The sequence below is a fragment of the Ambystoma mexicanum genome, chromosome 3p, assembly GCF_040938575.1.
Source record: "Ambystoma mexicanum isolate Mex_15411 chromosome 3p, UKY_AmexF1_1, whole genome shotgun sequence".
Classification (NCBI taxonomy): Eukaryota; Metazoa; Chordata; class Amphibia; order Caudata; family Ambystomatidae; genus Ambystoma; species Ambystoma mexicanum.
Window position 1 is genome coordinate 288,722,997 of NC_090925.1, and position 6,192 is coordinate 288,729,188.

The 6,192-nt window shown below is 47.3% G+C and overlaps 1 pseudogene; it reads right to left on the reverse strand.

Annotated features, from left to right (window-relative positions):
- Nucleotides 1–5,280: 5,280 nt before the first annotated feature.
- Nucleotides 5,281–5,947, reverse strand: LOC138579881 (ATP-dependent RNA helicase DDX25-like; annotated as a pseudogene).
- Nucleotides 5,948–6,192: the final 245 nt, after the last annotated feature.

Consider the following 6,192-nt stretch of genomic DNA (forward strand, 5'->3'; position numbering starts at 1 on the left):
CTAGGTTTTATACAGTGTGGGGTGCTACTATTCTCAAACATCACATTGCTTGGATAAAACATATTATACTTAAACAACAAGCCCTTGGAACACGGGGATCCAACTGTGCCCAGCAGGAAGGGCCCTAGCCACTGTTAGCAAGCACCTGTCGAAAAAAATTTGACGGGGTGCCTGTCGTCTATCCATACGGGGCGGGGGGAGTTCCTTCAGAGCTTGGTGGGCTGGGTCTCCGGCCTCGTGTAAAGCTGCTTCCATCAGAGCACTCCTGACCATTGATATAAAAGGAAAGGGGATAGTTGTAAGCATTTTCTTTTGAATGCTTGGGCATTCTGTGCTAGGGAGAAGCACTTGCTGACGCCAGATGGTATGTCTACGTGGTCACAGTCTCTATCGCCTTGAGTCCAGGGTCTTCATCCGTGTACAAGTTGTTGTGCTCCAGCCACATTGTTACCGCCTCCGGGCTTTCAAAGAATCACGTTTTGCCTGCATATATCACTTTGAGTCTCACTGGGTACGTGAGCATATACCTTATCCCTTTCCTGTGGAGTCTGGCCTTGACAGAGATTAATTGGTTTTGTTGTTGTTGCACCAGGGGTGTGTAATTAGGATAGATGGCAACCTTCGAGCCTCTGCGTTCAATTGCTCTACCTTCTCTCGAAAACTGCAATAGTACTTCACGGCCACGGAAATTCAGCATTTTGGCTATGATCAGGCGTGGATGCAAGCCAGGTGGGGGTTTCTATTGGAGTGATCTATGTGCCCTCTCAACTGAACATCCTTGTGTCAGTTTGCCCGCGCCCACCTCCTGCAGGAAGATATTTTCAATATATGTCGTAGGATCTGCACCTTCCGCGTTCTTTCGTACACCTAGAACTCTGACATTGCTTCTCAGGGAACGACCTTCAGCGTCTTTGGCCCGCTGCTCGAGGAAGAAATTCTTGGTTTCCAAAGCTTTCAACCTGGTCGTCAGGTCAATGGTTGTAACATTGGCCTCTTTCAATTTCTCCTCAGCATTCGTAACTCGCTCTGCAAGGGACCGTACATCTTGTCGCAAGAGTTGTACATCTATTTTGACTTCATGAATTTCATGTTCCAGTGAGGTACGGAGAGCAGCTATCACCGCCAGCACTTTATCTTCCTGTTGTTCCAGATGCGCTTCTTTGTCCGTGGGTCCTGCTTCACCCTTCACTGTAGTTGTTGCCTGCGCCCTCCATTGTCCCGCAAAGGAATCCATTATGGTGCCCTTTTGCTTATGCTTTGAGGTGGGCATATCCTACGATCCAAGGAGCTAGCAGTGTGTTATCGTTAATAACAAGTGAATGCCGCACTAAGTGGAGCTCCCCCTAGGTTGTAATGGTCTCCTCCGATGAGGGCGACTGCTCAATCCAGGTGTGTAATAATGCCAGCCGTGTAACGTGGTGATCGTAGTGCTGTAGCTATATTTAGTGCTTCTGTACTGTACTTGCCCTCCAGAACATTAACAGCGGTCTCTGTGCAAACGGCTATAGAACAGCGGGTCGCACGTCGGCTAATGCAGCATTCTCAAAGAGTCTGATTGAGTATTCGCTAACCAACGCTCCTATGTGTAGACTGGATCTTGTGTTTAACAGAGTGGGGCCATCCGGTCTCAGCTGTCCCCCTCTGAGTATGCCAGGATCTGAGAGTCCAGCCTATGTGGTGTCCAGTGATATGTGGGTCACTGTGCCTATAATGTTAACTTTGGAGATCAATTCCGCGATGTCTCCTGTCTGATCCCAATTGTGATGCTGCTTACCAGTACCAGGGCAGTGAACAGGTGCGTGGTGAAAGTACCAGGACATTTCAACAGAAGTAATGTTTAAGGCCCTGATGACGTCTGTTAGGGGGGTGGGTGACACAGCCCATTACCTCTTTCCTCTGTTAGGTCTCAATGTCCTGCACTGGCAACTCATAGTTTGGTTCCATAGATGACCCTCGCTGGTAGTTGCGTGGGGGGCCCTGCCACTTATGCCTACCAAGATGGTTCAGGCTCTATACAGCGTGGCAGGAGAAGGTCGTGACTGTAATCTCAGTCTGTGTGTCATCTGCCCACCGCGTATGCTCAGGCGATCCCGCAGTTTGCCATTCCACTCCAGTTGCTCTGTATGTCGCAATGTATGGGGTGCCAGTCCCCGCTTCACGGTCAGTGATCTAATTGAGCCACGAGCTTGCACACTCTGTTATGGCGGCAGCAGTAGGCCAAGTATGCGTGAGGCCGTCCGCTTGTCGTGAGGCGTAGTAATGGGCCCAACCTTCTGGTGTAGCTCTCCTCCGTCATCTCAATGTACTCACATCCTTGGTGCCACTAGATGCCTCCCAAGTAGAGGCAGATGTTCGCCGTCCTCTAGTTCGTCTGAGCTTTCCAAGTTGCACGCTCCGTGTCAGGGTGCCGGTGCTCACCAGGTCACTGGGGCTGCTCCATACGTTGTCACACAGCAGTACTGAACCCAGCCACGTAGCCAGTGGCCAAATGGAGCCAAGACTGTCAGTATGCCTAAGCTTCCAGGCTTCTCTGTAAGGACAGCTGTAGTCACAAAACAAAAGCAGGTATCCGCTTGCTGTGTAAATCCAGGGGGTGCAGCAAAGGGCCTGTACCCCTAGACTGACTCTTTCCAGTCAGTCTGTTCCGCTTATGATTTCCAAATCAATTGTCGCCCCTAGTGCAGAGGCGGGCGTCCACCGTCCTACGGCATGTCAGAGCTGTTCAGAGTATGGATTCCGTCTTCGGGTACGCCGCCATTCAGCACACTTCCAACAGGTGCAGCGACGCTCATCGTAATGCAACGGATCCCGCTTTTCACTCCTCACCAGTTGGCAGATGGGTGAAACAGCGCTGTTCTGTCCAACGAGTTGCTCCGTAGAGCTGCTGAAGGCATCCAGAATCAGACGTTACCCGAGGAGGGTCTCCGGGTGGAGCTGTGAGGTGCTTTCCACTCGGATTAGTTCCAGCCATATCAGCAGCCCCACTCAGCGGCAAGTACAATGGATATGCCCACCTCAGCCCACTCGAGCCTCCTCAGCGAGCAGCCACGTCCTGAAGCCGCACAGCGGTAGTGGCGTGATGAAGCTGCACAGGCAAACACCCATTTTGTCTTTTCTTGCAGGTCCATTCATCTGGCTCCTTGGTAGACCTTCTGCTCTTCTCTATCCATAATCCTGCTCGTACCGCTAGCTCCTGGCGACGGAGACCGTTAGGCAACCGTGTCAGCTTGCTAATCGTCTAAAGGAGGCAAGTTCATGCCATTTTAAAGGATCTTTACAGGATTCGTAATGGAGCTCAGCTCAGACACAGCCTCACGCCATGAGCTCCAAGCCACGACCCCTGATAAAGCGACATGATAAGGGTTGTTACGCGGCTAGATTGCCATTTTAATTCAGCCAGTCTAGCAATTTGTTATTGTGGCATGGCATTTTCTTCAGTACAAAAAGGGGGATATGAGTGGGCACCATGAGGCTAGGTATATTCACTTTGACTGGGTACCATTCAGTGGTTCTGTCGCCAAAAGTGCCCCCTTTTGCACTGGGAGCAAAACCAAAATGTGAAAACAGTCCTTTCGGTTTAGACAGGAGCTTCGAAGGAGCTCATATGATAAATCATAGTAACATTCCATGTAGAGCGTTTAGAAATAACTTGGAAAAAAATGGTTCTCATTATATTATATGAAATGGTTTTACAAACAGATTTACAATCAAAAAAGTTCCAATTTTGACTACACAGGCAGAAAGTATAAAGCTGAGTCCAATGCATTTCGAACTAGAAGCCCATCTTCGGGGAAAACGTCAGTCTGTTCCGATTGGGTGCTTGTTCGCATAATTAACCTGTTGTGAGTGACTGAAGTACATAATTGTTAGAGGTCTAGGTTAAGGTCTCCTGTGGGGAATATTATAACACAAGTCAGGCAGCCTCTGGATACCCGCTTCTGCTACAGTCTGTATAAACTAGAAGATGGACTTCTAGTCCAAAATGCATCTGACTCAGCTTTATTCTTTCTGCCTGTGTAGTCACAATTTGAACTTTTTTGATTGTAAATCTGCCATAACGTTTGCCAAACAGTCTTCCAGTCTTCCACCTCAGAGATTGCATACACCAGAATATCATCACTCACATTCAGCACACCTGAATGCTGCGCCAACATGCTTTTATGGTGTGCTGAAAAACGCCTGCCTCCAAAGACACTCAGCATCTGAGCCTCTGACATTGGTAAAGGTCCCTCCCTCTCCATGGAAGAGATAGTGACTTATCAGGACTCCGGATGCATCATGAACTGGTGGTACCCAGCGTTGCATTGGTAAACCAGGTCTGCCAAAATTTTGTTGCTAGCGGGCATCAGGTATCACTTCCTTTTGATTGCCTTATTCATAACGCACATATCTAAGCACATTCTGTTGGACTCAAGTTCCTTGACTTTTGTTGTGACCACAATAGGTGGCACCCAAGGGGTGAGCTCAGGCACATTTTCAATAATATTCTATCACTTCAGTTTTTCCAATTCTAGCTCAACTCATTTTTGAGGATAAAATGGAACTCGTTTGTGTTTCAAAGCCACTGGTTGTACTTTCACATCACTGTGAAGGTGTACCAACTGTCCTTTGAGACACCCCACCCCATGGAACAACACCTCATGTTTAACTGTCACGCTGGACACAACTTCTATGTATACTCTGAATGCAAAATTCACCACTCCTAGTGCTTCCACACCATCTCACTCAAAGATAATGTTGCTGGCGACAAAGACCCGTGACTTTAACGTCTTCTGTCCATAATGGATTTCCTTTATCAATGCTCTCTCAAGTGGGGTTGGCATTGACCTGCCAATGTAAAGACCTGTATCATGGTTGGACACATGAGTTGATAGTTTTCAGATGATTATTGGCCATGTAGTTGGCTGACATCCCAGTGTCAACAAGGACTGGGGTTTCCTTAGTGTCTGTATATTGTAGTTGTCTACACCTTTTAGAATGTGTTCTTATCACCACTTATATAAGGAAAATGTTTTCATCCTTTGGGTTACTAGACTCTGCTTCTGCCTCAGTGACGCCCACTTGGGCTATCATCGGTTTGGATGCGGGAGAGCCTTGCAGAGGCAGAGTGTGTGGAGCCAGCATTTGAGACGTAGATATGGTTGCGAGACGATTTTCATCTTTTTTGTAAACAATAACTATTTTATTTATTACCCATGATAAACAAACAATATTTTATAAATACAACAAATAATGACTTAAGAGCTTTTTTTGAAGTGCACACATTTGATCATCCTTGCTTCAGATGCTCTGCTCAATGTCATCCATGTCACTGTTATTCAGTTTATTGATTTTGACACATAAGTGCTCTTCAATTTCCACTATCATGTAGATGTTGCGATGTTCAACAAGATTCACTGCAAGGCCCTTCTTTCCAAAGCGACTTGTCCGCCCAATGCGGATCAAGTAGGTTTCAAAATCAGTATCACCCTCCCTTGTCATTGGGAGATCAAAGTTGACAACTATCAACACCTGCTCTACATCAATGCCTCTGGCACAGACGTTTGTGGTTATCAAAACCTTTTCATTTCCTTTTCGAATTCGCTCCATAACAGCTGCACTTTGGTCACCCACTAGCTCTCCACTTAGCAGTGCCACCTGATGTCCATCCTTGACCATTTGCTCGGAAAGTCATCTGGCAGTTTTGCGAGTCTGGAGGAATATTATGGCCTGCGCAAAGGTGATGCTTCCGTCCAGGTTGCACAAGGCTTTGTATTTTTGCTCTTTGTGAGCACAAGGGTCGTAAAACTAACAGAGTCCTCAAATGTTACGAAAACAAGAGCTTTTGGCAGTCACTGGTCTGGTCAGAATATCCTTGTGTGCCAATCAGTACATCAGCTTCACCTAGGACAAACATGCAGCTCTTGGACACAACAAAACGCTCTAGTTTGAAGCACCAGTCCAGCATTGTTGATTAAGCCTTCTGCGTCGGCTACAGGTTTGCCATCTTACTGTGCATCTGCCTTGATAAGGTAGACAGTTATCAAAGGAGTCACAGTTTGACAGAGATTGTCTTGGAGCAGCTGTGCAAATCTGTCGCGGCATGTTACAGTAAAGTCTTGGGGCATTCATCACAGCACTCACTTCTTCCATATGAAGGGACTTTAGGACCTTATCCATGTGTGATGCTCTCTCATCCACAAAATCATGTGA